Consider the following 23259-nt stretch of genomic DNA (forward strand, 5'->3'; position numbering starts at 1 on the left):
TGAACGATCAACCCTCCCCTGACAAGGGACATTGGTGTAACAGAACAACATAAAATCAGTCGGAAAGAGATTGACTAATCAAATCAACACGAAGCAAAATAAAAAACAACAAAAAAAAAAACAAGACCTTAACCCTCGATAAACAAGAATGTTTTCAAAGTACACGGATGATACACTCGCACTATCATTTTCTATGTTCAGTGGACCGTGAAATTGGGGGTAAAAACTCTAATTTGGCATTAACATTAGAACGATCATATCATAGGGAACATGTGTACTAAGTTTCAAGTTGATTGGACTTCAACTTCATCAAAAACTACCTGGACCAAATACTTTAACATGGAAACTTTAACCTGAAGCGGAACAGACGGACGAACGGACGGACGAACGAACGAACGAATGGACGCACAGACCGAAAAACATAATGCCCATAAATGGGGCATAAAAAAATAATTGAACAGAAATTAAAAAAAGTAAAGAATTTAAAAAAAATTAAACACATCAAAAAAGGAAAATAAAAAATGGGGTCCATATACCAAGCGCCTGTGTATCCAATTATATATAAACGATCTAGCACCTGAAATCAACTGTTTAAATTTGAGTTTACTAATGAATGCAAATGGTATGTTGTGTTTTTCGATATTGTTATACGAGGATGACATTGTTCTATTGGCGCCCAACGAAGAATCCCTTCAGCAAATGTTGAATATTGTTCATAAATGTTGTTCTAAATGAACACTTTGTATAATTTTGGCAAAACTATAAATATATAGTCTAAAACAACAAGTTTCATCTTTTGATATAAATCAGATTTCAAGAGAGAGTGAATCAAAAAATTGTTGAGTAAGGGATTAAATTTCTGTCCTATATCAGCCATCAAAATTAACAACCTGCATTAGGAGACAGATTCAGAACAATTTGCAAGACGTCTTCGCCTAAAGGAACATTTTAATAGGCAACACAAAAAAAACTTACAGGAAGCTGGAATGAATGATTCTGAATATGAGAGTGATAAAGAAGACATGTACATCCCTAGATTTAAAAAGAAAGGCGAATGGAATCAACCCAGAAGTAAGAACGATAATTTAGAATCTTTTATATAATCTATTAAAACTGAAGTAAAATCATCAGTCAGTGGCAAACGCATACGGAATATCTCAGAACAAGAAAGCCAAGCCATGAACAACTTAAAATGTCGAGATGATATTGTTATTAAACAAGCAGACAAAGGAATTATGAAGTGCAGTTGTTGTGATGAACAAAACCGACTACATTGAAGAAGGGAATCGTCAGCTCTCAAACACCAAATTTTATAAACATTTAGAATGTGATCCTACAAAAGAAATTAGCAAACAAATAAATGAGGTCCTTTCAGATATGAATAGCAAAAAACACATAGATGACGACACGTACGACTATCTACGCCCTGATGAAACCTTCACAAATAATATACCCAAATCGCCACGTATGCGGGAAATTTGAAGCGAAATGTAGAAAATTTAACCGTATTGTATTCAAGTTGAATTAATATCGTATTGATGAATTGAGAAACAGATACTTTCAAGCAAGGGGTGCATTGTGGGGGCATCTGAGCCATGCATAATTAATAGACATTGTAGAGGCATGTGCCGCCTTGTCAAAAAACATAAAACATTACTTGATTAAACCTTAGCTACTCTTTTTTTATCTGATCCAAATTTTATAAAGGAAATTAAAAGTTCATCATTTAAAAGGACAAAATATTGTGGTCTTTTCTTTCTTCAGATAAAAGTGATTTAATGAACAATTGCTTTACAAACAAGAAAAGCATATGCCATTAGCCATATTTAAACATGTTTTTGTTGAGTGTTTGTTTATATTGAAATTTGTATATTTCTGAGTATTGAATTTGTATGTATGTGTGACTATCCTTTATTTGGATTTTTAAACCAACAATTATTTGATTGGATCCATATAAATACCCGGCACACCTATACCATGTATACTCTAGAATTAAAGCAGACTGATATATTTGTACCAGGAAGGACCTCAATGTATATTTGAAAACGACTAGCTGGTGTATTTGTACTAGGAAGGAACGTGAATCTATTGCAAAAAGTATACAACAGAAAGTGTTTCATGAATTTTTAAATGGAGTATGCTACCTGCATATCTTATTACATCGCACTTATAATCTCGAGTTTAAAACAAATTTCAGCATATAGACAACCTTGAAAAGAGTCAAGTAGATTTTTTCATTAGTTTGGAAGTATGATGTATTGAATGGATTCCCGTCTGTTGATCGCCCACATGATGAATACAATCAGGGTTATCAATGATGAGACGAAATAAATAAATAAACAAAATTGTAACCGATACAAATTGCATACAATGACAAAACCGATGACGCGAGAAGAATAGAAAAATAACTCTTCTTATGAAAAAGAAAACAAATCAATAGTAAAACAATGCCGGTGATGATACTGATTAAAAGATATTTCTAAACAACAATCGTAAATTTGAAAGAAAGTATTTGTTAAACTGTGTTGTTAGCAATATAACATGCAAAAACATGATGTTTTATTTTCATTTATTATTGATACAAAAATAGAAAAAAAACATGTACATACAAAATCTAAAGCTCTTTCAGATCACCAAGTTTTCCACATAGTCCTTACCATGTTACAATTTTTAAAAACATCGAGGTTTTCGAGTACGCTGGTCTGCTCTTGTCACGTGAAATGTCAATATAGAATTCGAAATATTGTCTTTCGTGAAAAAAAAAAATAATTAAAAGTTTTGTTTATGCAGGTTTTAGAATTTAAGATAAATATTTTACAAAGTAGATTATCCGTTTAAAGATTTTTACTAATTTTTTTTACAATTTTAAGAATATGTCGTGTCGATTTTTGTACATATATTTGCTGTCTTCTCGATTTATTTTCATTCAATGTTTACATCGGTATAAGGTCTGTTTGAATTTTTTTAAGGAACTTAATTTCAAATGTGAACGACACGGGGCCACACAAACCAACGACAACCACTGAACTACAGGCTCCTGACTTGGGACAGTGGCGGGGTTAACATGTTTGTGAACGGTCAACCCTCCCCTTACAAGGGACAGTGGTGTAACAGAACAAAATAAAATCAGTCGGAAAGGGATTAACTAACCCAAATCAACACGAAACACCAAAAAAACAACTAACAAACTAGACATTTCCAATAACACTCGACACCGACAAAGGACACATACGGTTCAAAGGTAAAATCGAAGATAAAACCATTCAAGAATAATATTCGATTCGATTGTATTAAACTAGTTCGAAAAAGAACGGGAATCGAGCAAATGTCTATATCTATGCATTAGTCAGCAAGAAAAGAAGGGCAAAATATATAAACTACTGTTGCTGTAAAATCGTATGGATGACAGCAAATATAAAAATAAGATGTGGTATGATTGCCAATGAGACAATATTCCACTAGAGACCAAATGACGTAGAAGTTTAGTTTTTACAATTCTAAGAATATGTCTTCTTGATTTTTGTACATGTATTTGCGGTCTTCTCGCTGTATTCGCATTCAATGTTTCCATAGGAATAAGGTCCGTTTGAATTTGCTTAGTTACTTAAATTCAAAAGTACAGCATATTTATCGATTCTTCTGGTATTTTTTCCCCTGAACTTCTCTGATATAGCTGCATACATATACGGATAATTGGCATGTTCAAGAGCGGTATACAGCCAGTAGAAAAATAAATTGAAGTTGGTACTCCAGGAATTCGCATAGCAACATTTTAAACCAATTTTACACAAAGCTCCTATATATATATATAGCCTGTAAAAACATGTTAAAAGCGACCTTGCACACTTTTTGACAGAACTAATGTCCTCAGTTCTCGATAAACACATAAAACTTCTGTGGCTTAAAAGAGAAAATCTTTACTTATAAAGACAAAAGTGGGCCCTTATATTTTGCATCCAAAGTAACATATAAATCAACCAAGCACGAAAGAAGTATCCTGGTGCATGTGTATGTAAAATTTCAATGGAAAAACATTTAAATAAAAATGCAGACCTTCTTTTCAGTCCCAAATTGAAGAATGGATTAAAATACATATAATATGATTTTTCTTTTTTTTTTGGAAAACAACATCTATGATAGTACAGTACAGTACTATAGTTTAATAAACGATGATTTACAATATATGGACTAATTTTGTTATAAATACATCTCTTCAATGAATACTGATAAAAATATTTTTGTTTAGAACATAAATTAATAATATGAAAATGTTTTGTCGTTAGATATATATATATATAAGTAAAAAATCATTGATAATATCTATGCACACGTACCTAAAAATTGTGTTAAAGCATGCGGAAGAATATCTCAAGAACGTTTAGCGACAATCCCGGCAAAGACCGGTAACTCCGTAATTGTTTTTGCGGGAAAATATGAATGCCTCCTCATATCCAATCTTTTAGAAAAATCGAATTTTTACAGAAGAGTGTCCACCATGCACTTGCACTGCACTATTATTAGAATAGTAGAATAGAATGATATACAAATGAATGAAAATTATATATACATGTAACTGTTATATTAATATAATATATAACAACAAACCAGTGTATACTGATTTGTATCACTACAATATGATAGTTATTACGGTGAGGTTGAATTTCATGTCATTTATTCATCATCCACGCACGAACTTGTCTCAGAAAAAAATATATCTCTGTACATTAACCTCAGTTTCAGGTATAGAGATGTGATTTTTTTTTCTGTGACAAGTGCTTTTGACCACCCACAAGAACTTGCGGTCATCCGATGTTCAGTACTTTGATTCTATATACCTTTGAATTTGATATCGATTTTCATGGATTGTATAACATTGTTTTGACAAACTCTGCACACACGCCTATAAAAAAACCTTGTACTTTGTTGAATCCTATAAATACATGGAAAACCACGAAAACTAGTATTTCACGTAAAACAATGTTCCTTAGTCATGAACACTTTAAATAAGGAGTAACACCCGTTATCATTAAAATCAGTGATTTTACAATCGGTTATGTAATTATCTGATGTTTTCAAAGATAAAATCGTTATAAAACAAAACAGAAAAACACCATTGTACACTCTTACATTATAGTTGTTTAAAAAAACTGAAATTTTATCAGCCATCATTTTAAACAACTGACTCCTTTGTAAGAAGCTTATCAGATTGTTCAGTTAGTCCATTTGGTATTTTAAATTTAGTATTACGTGTTGAATTTCTTGTATATGTCCAGGGACGTAACAAAAAATATCCAATAGCATATCCCAAAACGACAGAACCAATTATCCAGACATTCATTGTCATTACACATAACATCAGAATGTATCCCAATACAACGCGAGTCATGTGAATAGCTGTTCTTTTACCAACAAAAGCACACTTTGCCATTTTAACAGTTCTTTTGCTGTCTGACCTAGAAAAATAAAATTAATAATGCTTAGAACTAAATGCCTAAGCACAAACAACACAACGCTAAAAAAATTTTAAGATAAAAAGCTAGTAAAAACGAGAAAATGTAAACTAGTTATTCTGTTTGGATTCTTCTTTTCGCAATGTTCTCGCACCCATTTTTCTAGTTATTAATGGACTCATTGTATTTTTGCTGCCTCGGTATACTTGATATAACTTTAAACATCGATCAAGATATTGTCGGAAAGTGTTATAATTTTATTTCAAACACGGATAGGATACAGAGTTACTATGATTAGCACGGTAAATTATACTATATCGCCTATTAAATGCAATAAAATGTTGATTACTTTCCCCTTTTACAAAAGGCTGTCGACAATAATATGTAGTTTGTTTCTTATACAAGATATACAGAGTCTAACGATGAGCTGATAAAAACGGCGGGAATTCGTATTGTTTCGTTTTCTCTTTGAATATATAAATTATCATAAAACGATTTAGATTAAGATTGATGGATTGATTGATTTTTTGTGTTTAGCACCATTTTTAGCACTACTGACTATTTCATAGCGGCCGGTGTTTATTGGTGGAAGAAGACTGAGTGTCCGGAGTGAATCACCGACATTCAGAAGGAAAACTGACAATCGATCGGAATAGAACGCACCTGCGAGGTTCAAACTCACAACCTAAGTGCTGAAAGGCTAGTGATTCAATAGATGAATTAATTAGACCACCTGTCAACCGAGGCCCATTTTTAGATTAGAGATCTTTGGCAAATATTTTGTTTCCAAATGTTTTGTAGCCCCACTTGTTTAGGTACTGAAAAATGTCACAGCTTTTTCTGATATTCTTTAACATTGTAGTATAGGTTAGTTATGTAAACAGTTTCCAGACGTTCAGAACCATAGACTTGAAAATGGTTTATAAAAAGGTAAAGGCTAGAAACATTTACTTGAAGATGATAAATATTAAAATAAGAAGAAGTGGTATGATTGCCAATGAGACAACTCTCCACAAGAGACCTAATGACACGGAAATTAACAACTATAGGTCATCGTACGACCTTCAACAATGACCAAAGCCCATACCGCATAGTCAGCTATAAAAGCCCCGAAATGAAAAATGTAAAACATTTCAAACAAGAAAACTAACGGCCTAATTTATGTACAAAATAATCAACGAAAAACAAATATGTTACACAGCAACAAACGACAACCACTGAATTACAGGCTCCTGACTTGGGACAGTGACATACAGAATGTGGCGGGGTTAAACTAGTTTGAAGGCGCCAACCCTTCCCTAACCTGGGACAGTGGTGTAACAGTACAACATAAAACAAAAAATAAACTATAAAAATCAGTTGAAAAAGGCTTAATGCGGCGTTCACACATTGCCGATTATGACTCCCGTTTGAGACCAGACAGCGATAAGACACGAAAAGTGAAAAAGTCGGATTACTATCCTCAATTATCTGGAATGTTCTATCATTGTCTGAACGCAGTCGTATAAGTTCGTAACAGATTCCTACGGATCGGGAATGGTCCGGAGAGGTCGGCCAAGCACCCCGATAGTTAGGTGCTTCCCGTAACATTCGGGGAAACTCAGCCGATTTTGTCTAGTCGGATTACAATCGTGACTATGTCGTGACAGATTCTGCTGTATCGGATAAAAATCCTAACAATGTTCTGTGTTTTCTGGACGGTGTCCTGTGGAACAGGAATGATCCGGATAAATTTGTCATTGCTGTTTTTCTGCCGATTGAGTCCAGATTGCATCCAGATCTTGTCGAATGCCGGAACCGTCTTTGCCGGAACCGTTCCGGAACAGTCCCGTTATTAATACGAAATTCGGCAATGATACCCACGTCAGAGTCCCGACAATTACAGAACACAATACGACTGAGTCCAGACAAAGCCGTATGCAATACGGTACAGCGGACCGTGATAGAGTTACGTCCCGCCAGTACCTGATCATTCCGAATATGCCGACAGTTTTCTAACGGATATCTTCCGTCAGCGTCGGTTCACTGTCTGGTCACTGTCTGATCTCTGTCGGATTACATTCGGTAGAATCGGGACGCTGCGAAAGATACAAATAGGATTAGATTCGGATTGAGAACTGGATTATCGGGACAAATTCGCTTGGAAACGGTTGAATATCGACGCTTCCTGAACAACATCTGATTGTTGTCGTGATTGAATAATTTTTTTTACAAATTTTAATTAAAGTTTGAATTTCCATCCACGATTCACAGGATCTTGATCAGACTTTTGAAAAATTTTAATCGGGAAAGGTCCTGTCAAAGACGGCAGTAAAAATCGTGAATGTGTGACCCCAGCTTAACTCATCAGATAATACACACAGAAATACTTCTAACAAAAACACAAAGTGGACGTGACAGGGTACTTATTAATCCCCCCCCCCCCCGACAATAAGACATTAAGTACAGATCTAAGAGTACTCGCAGTTACTGACAGCTAGTTCAAAGCCCATAACAAATAATTAAAAAAAAAGCTGTTAATGGTCTCCTTGACAATATCTATGTACGTTTCGGCAATACAATATACCGCTAGGTTATAAATATTCCCAAGACCACCAATTGCGCCCTTTTAATAGCAAACGTGTTCCTTTATTGTTAAGAATCACATTGTATGGCCAAATTCAGAGACGATCTGTCAAAATTCATTTAACAGAAAAAAAATAAAATCACTTAAAAACACCTTAGTAATATGTTTTTTTTTTTAAATCAAGGGTAATCTAATTTTATCGCGAGAATTTACCCAATGGAACTGACTTTAAATAGATCTACTATAAACAGCAATTGTTCTTTTCTATATTTGGATATTTCTGTTTTACTCGAGAAACTCTATACAAACATTTACAAGAAAGAGGTGATTTTCCATTTCCTATTGCTAATTTTTTTATTGTACGTTGATGTTTCTTTGGCCCCTTCTTACGGTGTCTGTATCCGCCAACCCGTGTCTGTACTGTAGTGACGTTTCAGGTTTCAATGAATGGTATCTATAAACACGGCTAGTCTGTTGTAACAAACTGTGTCAGTACCCTCTTTAGATAAAGAATGTATTATATTATTATCATTATCTATGTGTCACTGGGAAATTATTAGGGATTTTGTTAAAACAAATTACTTATAACTCTTATTCAATTATTTCATAGATACAAACATTTGGTTTGAAAGTTCCTGTATCTTTAGAAACGTTATTACGGCAAACAGGACATCGTATCCTAATTTTTACGATTATGTTGCTTATAGAGTCCGTAGATTTAGATACGATCCGTGTTAACTTATTGATCACTTGAATAAGCTTACTAATATTCTGAAAGTTTATCAATTTAACGTTGCAGTAAAAAAAAATAAATTTTGTCTCCATCGGTACGAACATTGATTATGTTTTTAATAAATTAAAACAAAACTAAAGTATTGCTATACAGACGAGTAATAAGCACTTATGGTCTTGCATTCTGTCGATATTTTTATTCTGGCATTGTCCAGAAATACGCTTTTATCAGTCTGTTTATGATGTCTTTATTCTATATCAGTTTGGTGTGTACTAATTGATATTTTATTCTTGGGAAACATAGGTCATGTATGAGTTGAAGTTCGCTTTGACTGAGAGTACACTTAAATCTGTACCTTATATCTTTTTTTATTATGCCCTCGCAACTGAAAGTTTGGGGGCATATTGTTTAACCCCTGTCCGTCCGTCCCATTATGGGTATATAGTTATTCCAGATAACTCCTCCTACAGTTTGAATGCTAGGAAGTTTTCACTTTGCTGGCTGTTTTTTTCATATATTGAAGGTGTGCATGTAGTCAGGGTTTTGATTTTTATTGATATTTGCTCTTTTGGGAGATAGTTGAACTTTGTCATTTTTGGAGTATATACTTACATAAGAGGTGCATAGCGTTTCCGGATAACTCCTCCTACAGTTTGAATGCTAGGAAGTTTTCACTTTGCTGGCTGTTTGTACATATATTGAAGGTGTGCATGTGGTCAGGTTTTTGATTTTTATTAATATTTGCTCTTTTGGATATAGTTGAACTTTGTCATTTTTTGGAGTATTAACTTGCATAAGAGGTGCATAGCGTTTCCGGATAACTCCTCCTACAGTGAACCATAGACCTATGTGCTCCCATGCTCAACTTTGTGCATTTTAAAATTACACTTTGCATCTGCGGGGGCATCATTTGTGTTCCAGACACAATTATATCTCAAAGAAAGTCCTACATTGACTTTGTTATAATACAGTTACTTCAGAGTTAAGTGCGGGGGCATCACTTTGTCTAGTTTTTTTTAGTTTCTTTTCTGTGCTAAGTGCCGATCTGATGAGTCATGCCTTTTCCAACTGATTTTTATAGTTTGCACTTATGTTGTACTGTTACACAGCTAGTCAAGGTTAAAGGAGGTTAGGTGGGGGATTTGAGCGCAAACGCACATGTTTAACCACACCACATTGATTCTTTATGTATTTCGCCCATGTCAGGAGCCTGTTACTGGTACCTTTGTTGTTTCTGCATGTAGATAATCTTTTCATCTATTTTTTAGTTATAGACCCAAATGTTTGCATTATGTCTTAAATTTTGCATGTGTGCTCTATTTTTTATTTGTGCTTAATTTTTAGTTGTGCTTAAATTTTAATTGTGCTTCAATTTTAGTTATGCTTCAGTTTTTGCATGTTTAGATGTGTAGTTTAGTAGTGCTTTGCCTTGCATGTATTTCAATATGCCTGTACTGTATCTATGCATTTGAAAAAAAATAATTGCTGCTTATATATCTTATCTGCATGTTCTGTGTTTTAATGTTATATATATGCCATTTATATTCGGTAAAAAGCTCTTAAGAGCTTATGTTTGTATTGTTATATGTGAACCGAATCAAAATAAAACTTTCGTATTCGTATTCGTATACCGAGACCTTTAATAGCTTACTATATACAATATGGGTTTCATTATTTAAGGCTGTACAATAATCTATAGATGTCTACACCCTTCGTTCTCCTTTGTATATCTGTCTCATTGGCAATACGTATTTTTACATTGGACTAATTATCAACAAGAATAGGACAACTGGTGTGCAGATCTTTGCGTGATATTTTATGGGTACCAAGTTACTTTCAATTATGAATCTATCCACTGATTGACAGAAATTATCAATTGATTTGAACTTTAATAGTATATTTTTTAATGTTGGCTAGAAAATAGAACAAAAGCGTCAAATAAACAAAACATATATATCTGCATTCTGTCCTTGAATGCGAAAAATCTTTCTCCTCGTCTACGTAATTTACAATTAATGCATCATAAAATCAACTATATCATTGTACATATATTGTAGAGTATCAGAAAGTTAAATCTTTTAAACGAAAATTGTGTTATAAAGCAAGCTTAGATATTGCTTAGTTTAATTTTATCAAATTTTCTGAGATCGCGGATGTCGTTATGAAATGACATCACGTCACGCGTTTGCTTTAATAAAGCAGAAAAATGGAAAAGGTATGATAAGACCACTTTTTTGGCCCCTATAGAATTCAAAAATCAAAATGTTTGATTTGAGATCACAAGAATTTAATCTATTAGTATTTAAGTTTTTGTAATTTGCCTTACATGTTTGCTTCAGGGCTTCAAAATTCTACTTATCGCTTTTAATATAAAACGGCAAAAACTGCAGAAATGGCTTCATACCTATATCTTGTTATTAATATTCGGACATGAACCAAGAGCTTTTGCAAAAATATATGTTGCTAGAAGATGTCTAATCGAAGAAAAAACATTTGGCTCATTCATTAGTTGGTCAAATATGTTTTCAACCTGTTAATGAAGTAGCAGTACAATCATGTACTTTAAAAGTTTTTAGTTTATATAATCTTAATAATTTAAGGATAAAAACTATCAAAATTTTGAAAAGCTTAAAGAGTTTTACTGTTTTTCAATTTCATGGGCCTAATGATGGCTCTTACAAAAATAAAAAACTTTCAGATTCGTACAATTTTTTTTCCCTATGTATGTCAGGTGAGAGGGGAGTAACTAATCCTTTACAAGTAAGGGTTTATCCTTGGTCGATCTATATGTTAAGTGAGAGGGAATTGATGGATGAGGGATGGCTGTTTAACGTGCAGTGGCAAATTAGATGCACATTCAGGACAAGAACTTGCTAATGAATATGAGTTTGAACTCTGCTTTGTACTATACCAACATACTGAGCCGGATTTTTAACGTGCTAGTTCATAAGGCAGGAAGACATAGTACCTTACCCGGACACATTTTTCTGACTCAGAGCCGACCAGTCTTTATACTTACTCCTTAATGCCGCGTGCTTAACGGAGTACCAGCAAATACCAATTTTAAAGTCTTCGGTTTGAACCGGCCTGGGTTCAAACCCACGACATCCCGCACTCGAGGCGAGCACTCCACCACGAGACACCGGTAAGAGAGGAAATAGCCGGTAACTATAGTCCTTGACATTCGTTTGAACTTTGGCGGATAGTTTTCTCATTGGCAATCATACCACATCTCTTTATTTTATATGGCTTTATGCTAGGTAGATCTAAATGTTAAATTAGAGGAAGTGACGGTAAATAGTCCTGGACAAGTATACCTTTATCCTATGCATGTCTTGTGAGCGGGAACGGTGACGTCAACAAGACATAAACAGATACTGTACGAATTACTTTTTTATCCTGCAAGTGCAGGGAGCAAATAATGGCCCTTATAATGCCCTTTCCTTTGAAAGCTGGCTCCCTGGGAAGTGTTGAAGGTTCTTTTGTAATAATTAGTCGTACTGGCTCTGGGTTTCACTTCTTAGAAATGTTGTCCGACGACAGACGAGAGCCATTTGATGATAAAAAAAAGAACAGATTTTTTTTCAGTATGTACTACACAATATTACTTAATACCTACGTTTCTTCTTTTTGTAGTTTTGATTCGATTAAATGTAGACTTTCGAATAAAACGCCCAAAACGACAGTTGTTATCATTCCTATGACCAAACCTAATGTAAAACACTGTAATAAGTAATAGGTTATCACATGGAAAATATCTTATCTTTAAAAACATGAAAACTTTATGACTCTTTTCTGTGAAAAAAAAAATAATCATTTGAAATTTACAAAAAAAATCTTATTGTTAATTTGATTCATTAGCATCACGAGTTGGTTGACCGTTATGGAATATCTGTTTCACAGATGACGACGGATATGGTCGAAACCACAATCCGTCCTTTTTATTAAATGTGACATACCGAATTAGACTTATCACCGGTTTTGTACTTACACGAGCAACAAGACGGGTGCCACATGTGGAGCAGGATCTGCGTACCCTTCCGGAGCGCCTGAGATCATCCTCGTGTTTAGTGGGTTTATTGTTGCTCAGTCTTTAGTTTTTATGTTGTATTTGTATACTGTTGTGTGTCTATTGATCGTTTTTCGTTTTTGTTTTTTTGCCAAGGCATTGTCAGTTCGTTTTCGACTTGTGAGTTTGCCTATCCCTTAGGTTTCTTTCGCCTCTCTATTAGCATAAGTGGTTGGCTACTATTAAAATCATGTTCATGAAAGTTTATCTATATTTGCAAGTCGAAAGCGGTCTACAAAAACAAAAGGAGATGTGGTATATTTGCCAATGATAGAACTATATCCCTTAGAGTTCAAATGACGTGGATATAAGCAGTTTACGTTTGCGAACATTACAGAGTATACAAGTTGTATAAAATTTATGATTGATATACTGTGATATTTTTTTGTTTTTGTCTTTACTTTTTAAACGTGTCAGGGATCTGTATGTATGTATTTGTTGTTTTATTTTAATCATGGACACACTTGTGTATTTTTGTATGTATGACTCAGCAAACTATTTGAATATTGCTTACCGATATGGTCGTCAGTTTTCCATTGTAAGAATAAAAAGTTCGAGGAGGTGTATGTCGTCAGGACTTTATTCTGCAATAAAGTCAATTGTCAATTTCAATAAAAATGATATATCACAATTTAGTTAATGTGGTACGACTTAAACATTGATCAACGTTTAAATGCAAAATTGATGATACCAAATCAACAAAATGCTCATTCTACTTCATAAATGTGTAGTGCATTCGTAGTTTCATCTGTGTCGACAGAGGCGAGAGTGGGTCTAGTAACCGCTTCATCCGTCCGTCTCCCGAAATACGTAGAGGATACTGTAAACCAACTTATTTTCGCGGATACTTTATTTCGCATTTAGCCCTTATTAGCCCATTTCGCGATTTTCAAAGAGGTAGGGCCAATTTCCCCTGAAATTTGTTCACAGAAGGGCCAATTTAAAAGTGCTGAAAGAATAAAATTTACGATAAAAACATGAAATAAAAATGTTTTTTGGTCAATATCTCGATTTTTATGTATTATGTTATGTCTGTAAAACAGTTAATTTAACCTCCAAAAAAGTATATGAAAGTCAAATATGCGGATTTTACCGTGTTTTTGTCGAGAACTTATTTTACGCATGCATCTCTTTTCTGTGTATAGTTTTTATAAATGTCCAAGTTAAAGCTAATAGAGATCATAGAAGTATGTTTATCAAATGATCATGTCTACTCACAATTAAAACAATTAGAAAGGGATTGACTCGTCCGACTAAAACGAAGCACAAAAACAGCAATTACTAGTATTTCCAAATAAACTCCATGTACCGATCTTAGAGTATTCACAGCTACTGAACACTATCTTAAAAACAACTACAACTAATAAATACAGAATAATTATCCAGTCTAGAATATTAATCAATTATTTCGTACTGTTATACCACTGTATTAGGTAAGAGGGACCGTTAACATGTTTAACCCCGCCACATTATGTATGGATGTGACTGTCCCAAGTAAGGAGCCTGTAATTCAGTGGTTATCGATTGTTGCTGTGTTTTCGTTCATTTTTTGTACATTAATTAGGCCGTTAGTTTTATAGTTGTAATTATTTTTCATTTGTCATTTTGTGGCCTCTTATAGCTGACTATTCTGTATGGGCTTTGCTCATTGTTGAAGGTCGTACGGTGGCCTATAGTTGTTAATTTCTCTGTCATTTGGTCTCTTGTGAAGAGTTGTCGAATTGGCAATCATACTACATCTTCTTTTTTGTACATATCATAAATTAAGTAAAAAAGTACATAAAAACTCTGGAAAAGCAAGACCTTGTGTCATGTCAAAAGCACAGAGTGTCTGTAGGACCATTAGTGTTCATAACTGTATAGCAGATTATATGTAGTTTCCAATTAATCAGTAAAAGATACATGATTATTTGTTAGTGAAAATATATATAGCTAAATAAATGAATATTTATATCAACAGAAACATCAGAAACGAGAATATGTGTCCATTAGATTACACGCCAGTATCACATTTCCGTGTTAAGTGAGCTCTAAATCAAGGAAAAAAATCCAATTCAGTTTGTAGTCTTAAACTTTTAAATCTCGTGCGAGATGTCTAAATTAATGTTCAAACATTGTTGTTTTCAAAACGTATTTATCAAAGTCAAACGACAATCATTTTTTTTTGTGCCATACAATTTGTGATTATGGCCGGATCTAAGATATTTGAAAGAGGGCATAGTTCCCGATAATTGAATTTATACTGCCGAGCGGAGCAACGCGAAAAAAAAATAGACGATTTTATACTAAACATTTGTATAGATAACGTGGAAAACGTGCGATTTTCAAAATTATTTTGCGATCGAAAGGAGGGGGGAGTACGCCCTCTACCCCTGTCTCAGCGAATACACGTTTAGGTATACATGGACAAAAACCTCGTCCCATGCATTATTATAGTTGAAGACTAAAAAAACACATTTTGATAAATGTATCAATGATATAAATTTCTGTCAAATAACTTGAATTAATTATAGAAATTAATTTTTTTTAAGTTAGTCGCGTACACCTTTTACATTCGGGTGTGTTGGAATCTACTTTTTAAACGTTAAAACTTTTAAAAGCAAAATAAGAGATAAACTTCTCGCTTCGGATTTCATTATTTTAATATTTTCATGCTAAATTTTTATTTGGTAATTTTAAAAATTCACATTTTGAGAAGAACTGAAATATGGGTCAAGTGAAATGACAAGAAATGATGGGTGTATTTGATTACAAGTTGATAGCTTAAGTATTCCATTAAAATATTTTTGTCAATAAAATCATTCAAAATATTTAAAGATTAAAAAAAGTAGTTGGGATTGATTTTTACATTAAGTCTATATCAGCAAAAATGCGTGTTCTAAAAGCAAAAAGTGCATGCAGTGTATGCTCCCCTCCGTCATGCTTCAATGCAATAGGACGAAATATGTTGAGTTAGGTGAGTTAGGTCGGTTATGTCGAGTAAAGTCATTTTATTGGAAATCTCTAGTAGACATTTGCGGAAACTGTTATACACCTATGATTAGGATTACAATTACACTTACAGGTAGCATTTAGATTTTGGGTCGTTTCAAAATGAAAATATAAACCGTCGGTTCAAAACAAAGACTAACTCCTATGATGTTTTTCTATAGTTGAACAACGGGATTTCAACGAAATATCGGTAAAAAATGGTTTCTTAGCAGCCTGAGGTGAAATCTCGGGCCAATTTAAAGATAACCCGGACCACTTTTAAAAACAGCTCGGACCAGTTTGAAATACAACTCAGACCAGTTTAAAACACTTGTCAGACCAGTGGCTCTTCGTGGTTTTTACGTTTAATATGATTTTTGTTTGTTTTTGTCTAGATTTTTTTCTACTCAGTTTCCCCTATCTGACCATCTTAGCTTGCTGTGACAACTTGTCAGTTTGATGCATTCTAATAAGTTCTGTTACTATAAATTGTTTTATGACGGTCTAACGAGATCAATTAGAAATGTAAAACAACAAATATCTTACAATGCAATGAAAATATAAAGCAGATATATATTCGTCTTTACATATACGGGCCCGTGTTGTAATATGTGATCCTAGAAATCTTTCAAGATATTGAAATGCCATTTACCGTCAGTCGCCAAATGGTAATTTTCGACTATCATTAGCGTCAACTTGATTCAGTTTATATTGTGGTTTGTCACATTATCCTCATTTGTCAGAGTTCACAAGAATTTCGTTTAAATATTCTTAAAGCATTCAGGTTGTCTTTTAAAGTGCACGGATGTCTATGAACCCAATTTTAGATTTTTGAAAGTCAAACAACTTTTTTAAACGATGATTTTTTCTTATATTTCTTTAGAAATAAAGTAATCATGTGTTATAAAATAAAATTGTATTACATAATTCTTAACTTAGTACATGCTCTTTGCTTGTATAGATATTTGAATGCACACGAATATCAATTGGATCCGAATCTTAATCAAACACATGACACATCATTTATAACGAGATAGTTTCATATTTCATTAGGAATAAATTATAAGCTGATATTAAAAACAATCGCCAACGTGATATTTACTACATGTATCGTTAACGTTAAAAACAGTAGAAAAATACCGTTTATATTATTTGGCAAGATTTAAACATTATCTAAAAAAAAATCACACACTATTTAAGTTGTTTAGGGAGCAGTGGCGGATACAAAAGTGTAATCGTATAAAAGACGAACGACTCCCAATTACAATATACCACCCACTTTTGTAAAGCGAGTGGAACTATTAATAGGGAAAATGAATAAATCAAAAGTGTATTTCGTGCATTTATTTTATTTCCCCTGTTATGAAGAACCCAGATTAACCATCATGGTAGCTTTACCTGCCCTGATGCAGACTCCACCAGATGTTATGGTTCCGTGACATTTCATTCGTCGTCTGATTCTAGCCCTGGAAGTCCTATTTGACCACCGACGGCCAATCTGTTACAATCAGGGAAATATTATAGGTAATGATGTACACTTTTGGAATGGGAGAGATGTGTTCACTTGTTTTGCAAGCAAATGATATTCCTTTTACAGGTGAAACTCCTGAAACGTTACTTCAAATTGTAGCCGATGTTAATGATCTCTTCAGACAGAGAACCGGTCGGGATAATAAGCTTTGCCCGGGCAAAAGAATTCTTCTTTTATATTATGGTTACAATCGAACCCGTATTCTGAAATAGTTGACGTTAGTGTTTCGACTACCAAAGACGAAACAAATACATGTATACCTATTTCAAGAAACATATAACCGTCTTATTTATTGGCCTTCTTTGGATGATTGGCAGAACTTGTAAGGTGAGTGGCCAAAACTTCCGTTTGCAGTAGGGCTATCGACTGAAAGTTTGTGACCGATAACGGAACCACAGGAACAGTATTTCTCAGGACACAGACATTGTCACTACATTCACGCTCAAGTTGTAATATTGAACGAAGATAGGATATGTTATATTGAGTGCGGATTCCTTTGGCATCAGCAATATATGTTGATGAGAAATATAGGACAAGAATTACCTTTCCTGACTGAGCTGATTTTGCTAGGCGACAAAATATATCCAACAGATATCCAGTATTGACACCTTACATAAGACAAACCTAGAATATGCAGAAGAAGTGCAGAAAATTAAATAGACATATTACACACTATAGAGTAGAGGTTGACCACGCCATCGGAGAATTAAAAAAAAAAACACAAAGTTATGGAGACTTTGTGCCGATTCACATCTGTTGTGACTATAAGTTTCTGCATTTGTGTGTCGTCGAAAAGACTTATTTACATGATAAAACAAAATATCATTTCATTTTACTATGTATCTCAATTGGGTTTATTTTTTTTTATTTTGAGAGGACCCCTTGTTTTTCGTCAACCGTAATCGTAAGTCTAAATGTAATCCTAGGTATAGGCCTAGTTTCCGCAAATGTCTATTTAAAAACATGATTTACCTAGCTAATCAAATGAAAAAACTCACGGGAAAATGGCCCTACCTCTTTGATTGATGCAGTTAAATAAGGAAACTTCCAAGTTTTACATATTCGCGACGATTTATATTCGCGTTATTTTACTACTCGCGAAAGTCGCGAAAATAAATCGCTCGCGAAAATTAGTTGGTTTACAGTACCTATTGTGTGTCTTGCGTACCTTACAAATTCGCCTCCAACTTTTATCAAACTTTGCACACAGATTGTAAATGTGGATCTCCTATTTAAGATAGATTTGAATAGTTTTTTCTCTGTGAAACTTATTCATTTTGTCATCGATCGTAGCTATTTTGTGTTATGTAAACTCCCACAGGCTTCCTTCAACATTATTCAGCCATTGCGATTTCTCACATATTGAAGATGTGCACCTTCTATTTTCGACATATTTGTATTATTTGTTCTAAATTAAGTTTCCCATACATGAAACCTAGTCATTTTTGTCATGGATTGATATCACAGTCACTTGTCTCAGAAAAAAAATCCTATATACCTTAAAATAACATTATATTAAGGTATATAGGAATTTTTTTTTCTGAGACAAGTGCCTGTGATTGCTATATAGGATAAGTTTGAAACTACGACAGTTTCCTTCAACATTGTTCAAAATTTGCATTTTGTGCCTAATGAATAATTTTCCCTCTCCCTGTCGGTATTATTTAACAAACTTTTTGGTTAATTGCATTTAAACTTTACCTTTTGAAGTTGAAAAAAATGGTGGACTAAACGGTCTTTCCATTGAATCAACCGATTGCTTAGGGCAGATGTATAATATGTGTATGACAGATCTTTTGCAAAAGACCTACACCATACAAATATTGCTACAATTAAATATTTATGGCCTCAGTGCTATAATGATAAAACCCTCTTTTATAATTTTCATAACTTTCATGGGATTGCAAAAGAGAGGCGAAAGATATCAGAGAGATATTTACAATCATAAGTCGAAAACAAACTGACAATGCAATGGTGAAAATCGAAAAACGATCAACTATTGAAAATTCTTATGCTTGATAATTTTCCTTTTCATGCGTCGCGCTTATAGGCTGTTAATCAAAACAGCACCGTGAGACGAAGGTACAGACACAGCATTGATGTTGTTAAAAAGCAGAAATAGGCCAAACTGCATATGATTTTGCAGAAATTTTACTCAAAGACCACTCACATTTATGTTAAGCTCACAGTACGACATTGCTAAGAATAGAACATAGGGGTAAAATGCAAGTTTTGTCGATTATCTTGAAAAGCGCTGTGAATAGAGAAAACCTGACTGGGGCAGAAATGACCAGAATGTTGTTCATTTGCGTCAAAACTGTCAGACGTTTTCTTATAGGAGTTATTGCCATTAAATGTCAAATTTGATGTTTGCCTATTATTTTGAAAACTTTGATGGATAGAGAGAAACTTATAGCATGAAAAATTAGCAACAAGACAAGATCTACAAAAAGATCTCGTTATTGGAGTTATTGATCTTAAATGACGATTTTTATCAATTTGTTTTTTGCATTTTTGCCTATTATCTTGAAAATTATAATAGATATATAGAAACTTTAAAAAGCAAAAATGATCAGCGAGACAAGATCTACAAATCTTCTGAAATTATCAGCTAACCCTTTATAGAGTTATTGCCCTTTCAAGATGTTTTATAACCAAAAAAGTGGCCATTGTTGAAGATGCAGGTAAGCGACACAGACTCTTTAGAGCCTCTGGTTATTGAAGTGTCTTTAGTAAACAAAACAATACGTCACTTTTGATAAAATAACAAGAGGCTCTCAGGAGCCTGAATCGCTCACCTGTAATTTTTTGCATAAATCTTTCATCAATGATTATTTTTTGCTTTTCAACATATATTAATGAGTGGCTTAAAAATGCAATTTTAATGTTCTTTGTATCTGTCATATTTTCTTCAAAAGCCAAAAAAAAAAAAAATGCATTTGTTCCATATTAGCCATAGTGGCTATGTTTCTTGACGTACAAGGAAATAACATACAAAATTTATACTAGATACTCTGAAACTCATTCAGCCCAAGTTTGGCTGAAATTGATTCAGTAGTTTCAAAGGAGAAGATTTTTTTTAAATAAGCAAACTAGGTGAACAAATTGAAAAATTGTCTTTAAAGGGCAATAACTCCTTAAGGGGTCAATTGACAATTTTGGTCATTGAAACTCATTTGTAGATCTTACTTTGCTGAACATTTTTGATGTTTATAGTTTATCTTTATCTATAATAATATTCAAGATAATAACCGAAAACTGCAAAATTTAAACTGCAAAATTTCAGCAATAAACTAAAAATCAAATACACGATTTGGCTGATAATTTCAGCGCAGGTAGACTTTGACATAATGAATACTTTTACTTCTTGTCTGATTTGTTCTAAATGCTTTAATTTTTTAGATATAAGTCAAAAACTGCATTTCATTTTACCCTAAGTTCTATTTATAGCCATGGCAACCATGTTTTCTGAGGAAACAGAAAATAAAACACAAACTTTATTCTAGATAACCTAAGAATCATTCAGCTTAAGTTTGGTTTAATTTGGTTCAGCAGTTTCAGTGGAGAAGATTTTTTAAAGTTAGAAAACATGATAAAACAAATTGTGTAAAATTGTCCTTAAAGGGCAATAATTTCTTAAGGGGTCAATTGACAATTTTGGTCATTGAACTTATTTGTAGATCTTACTTTGCTGAACATTTTTGCTGTTTACAGTTTATCTTTATCTATAATAATATTCAAGATAATAACCAAAAACTGCAAAATTTCCTTAAAATTACCAATTTAGTGGCAGCAACCCAACTATGGGTTGTTAGATTCATCTGAAAATTTCAGGGCTGATAGAACTTGACCTAATGAACATTTAAACCCCATGTCAGAGTGCTCTAAATGCTTTAGTTTTTGAGATATAAGCCAAAAACTGCATTTTACCCCCTATGTCCTATTTTTAGCCATGGCGGCCATGTTTCTTGACGAAACAGAAAATTAAACACAAACTTTATTCTAAATACTCTAAGGATCATTCAGCTTAAGTTTGGTTGGAATTGATTCAGTAGTTTCAGAGGAGAAGATGTTTGAAATAGTTTATAACGGACCGACGACGACGACGACGGACGCCAAGTGATGGCAAAAGCTCACATTTCTTTGGGAAAGGTGAGCTTAAAATCAGAGAAACTCAAGAGGAATTAAACTTATTGGTATTCAAATATCCACTTACCATCATTTAAGTGTATTAATCTTTTCTTTTCTTGTTCAGCTACTGTGTCATCTAAAACTACCATGAAAATTTTCATAAGAAGAACGAAACGACATAACATTTCTATGATATGAATAAAATAATACACAGGGATCAGATTCAAACAATTAAACCAAATCCAATTTTGCTGAATTCAAAAACACTTTCTGTATTTCACTTTCAAGTTTGGATAATACGATCGAATAAAAGCTCTTACGTTGAAAACTAAACACTATTTATATATTAATTTAGTCGCTATTTGTCATTAGGATCTTTTTTTTATTTTTCTAGGGGAGATTATAGTTTGTCGGAAGACATGAGTGTTTGTTAAATGGATTTTTGAGGACAGTAGGGTGATATATAAATCTTCATGGATGGACAAGAATTGACAAAAACTACATGAGAAGAACTAAATAATTTGTAAATAAAATTCAAGACATTTTGTGCCTACCCTATCTTACTCTTTCTATGCTGTTACCAAAATTTTTATTAATGACAGCAATATTATACTAATAAAAAGTGCAAATACGTGATTATCACTGCATAAAATGGAGAAGTTATTTCACAACAGCATTCATAAATATACATTTTTTCTATCCTGTTACTATTGTTACAGTACCAGGATATACATGATTTGACGGAAACGTCTCCAAAAAGAACATAGATGTATTTATTAGAGTTGAGCATACACGTGTTTCTATTTATGTAAACAAAGACACGTGAGTGTGTGTCTTTATAGTGGTCATCTATTGGTGTTTATATTAGATAAACAGGTTTATGTTTTAAATATATGATATTTCGGATTGGTCAATATTTGTCGCAGTGCGTAGATATATTGAGTATGAATAGGTATAAATGATTAACCAAACAATGTCATACAGTCTACCACACAGCCCTCTATCTGTCGCTATTCTGGTTCTGGAGCGCTCCTTGATCTTGTATTAAATGTCAGATTAGCTAGTATTATCTAAATACTTGTCACTTTCAATTAGATATATTATTGTTTTCAATTATTATCTGTTAAAAGTTTTACTATGTACCAAATGGCATGGTGTGTGTAATATGACTCCCAATAATGTAAACACTACCGGTCTTGTCAAAGATGGAGATTTCACTTTATGAAAAATTTAGAGAGAAAGTTGAAAAGTAAGTATTTTCAAGATTATTAATTTTACGCACATGTTGAAAAAAAATGAAATTTATATAAATAATTATAAAATTTAGGAAAAAATGCCTGAATGTATTCTGTTGCGGATCAAAATTTATTTCTTATGAATTGACTGAAAAGTTTGATAATAATTATAGATAATTTCTATTATTTTATGTTTTAAACTTTAAATTAAGTAGACTGTGCATGTTTAAACTGCTTCACATAAATTTTGGTTTTCAATATTTCTGATTAGAAATTGACAATATTTCTATTGTTTTAGAACTGATAGTCTTGGGTAAAACATGTTTGAAAATGTCCCTTTACTCCGGGAATTATCAACAAAGCTATTTTCCGAGAACAATTTTACCTGGATATCTCTTAAAGACATTCTCCAATTCCTTAGACAACATCATACTATTACAGATCATATTAAAGAAATCAAGCGATTCAATATTTTAAAAGAATTTAAGGGACACAAGTTTGGCGTTTTGGAAAAAGAAAGTGAACCATTTATCAATGTTACATCTTTCCTTCGATACATCTTTAACCACTGTGA

General features: G+C 33.2%; 1 long non-coding RNA gene across 1 annotated transcript in view; it reads right to left on the reverse strand.

Moving 5' to 3' along the window:
• Positions 1-4132: 4132 nt before the first annotated feature.
• The window catches only part of LOC127706532 (uncharacterized), a 36555-nt gene continuing 17428 nt past the window's right edge, over positions 4133-23259 (reverse strand). The window contains exons 2-5 of the long non-coding RNA XR_007984526.1: positions 21536-21592; positions 13333-13402; positions 12369-12459; positions 4133-5453 (exon numbers count right to left, since the gene is read on the reverse strand). This is a non-coding gene — a long non-coding RNA (uncharacterized LOC127706532). The remainder of the gene's footprint in view (positions 5454-12368; positions 12460-13332; positions 13403-21535; positions 21593-23259) is intronic.

Source organism: Mytilus californianus, unplaced genomic scaffold (assembly GCF_021869535.1).
Source record: "Mytilus californianus isolate M0D057914Y unplaced genomic scaffold, xbMytCali1.0.p SCAF_1, whole genome shotgun sequence".
Lineage (NCBI taxonomy): Eukaryota > Metazoa > Mollusca > Bivalvia > Mytilida > Mytilidae > Mytilus > Mytilus californianus.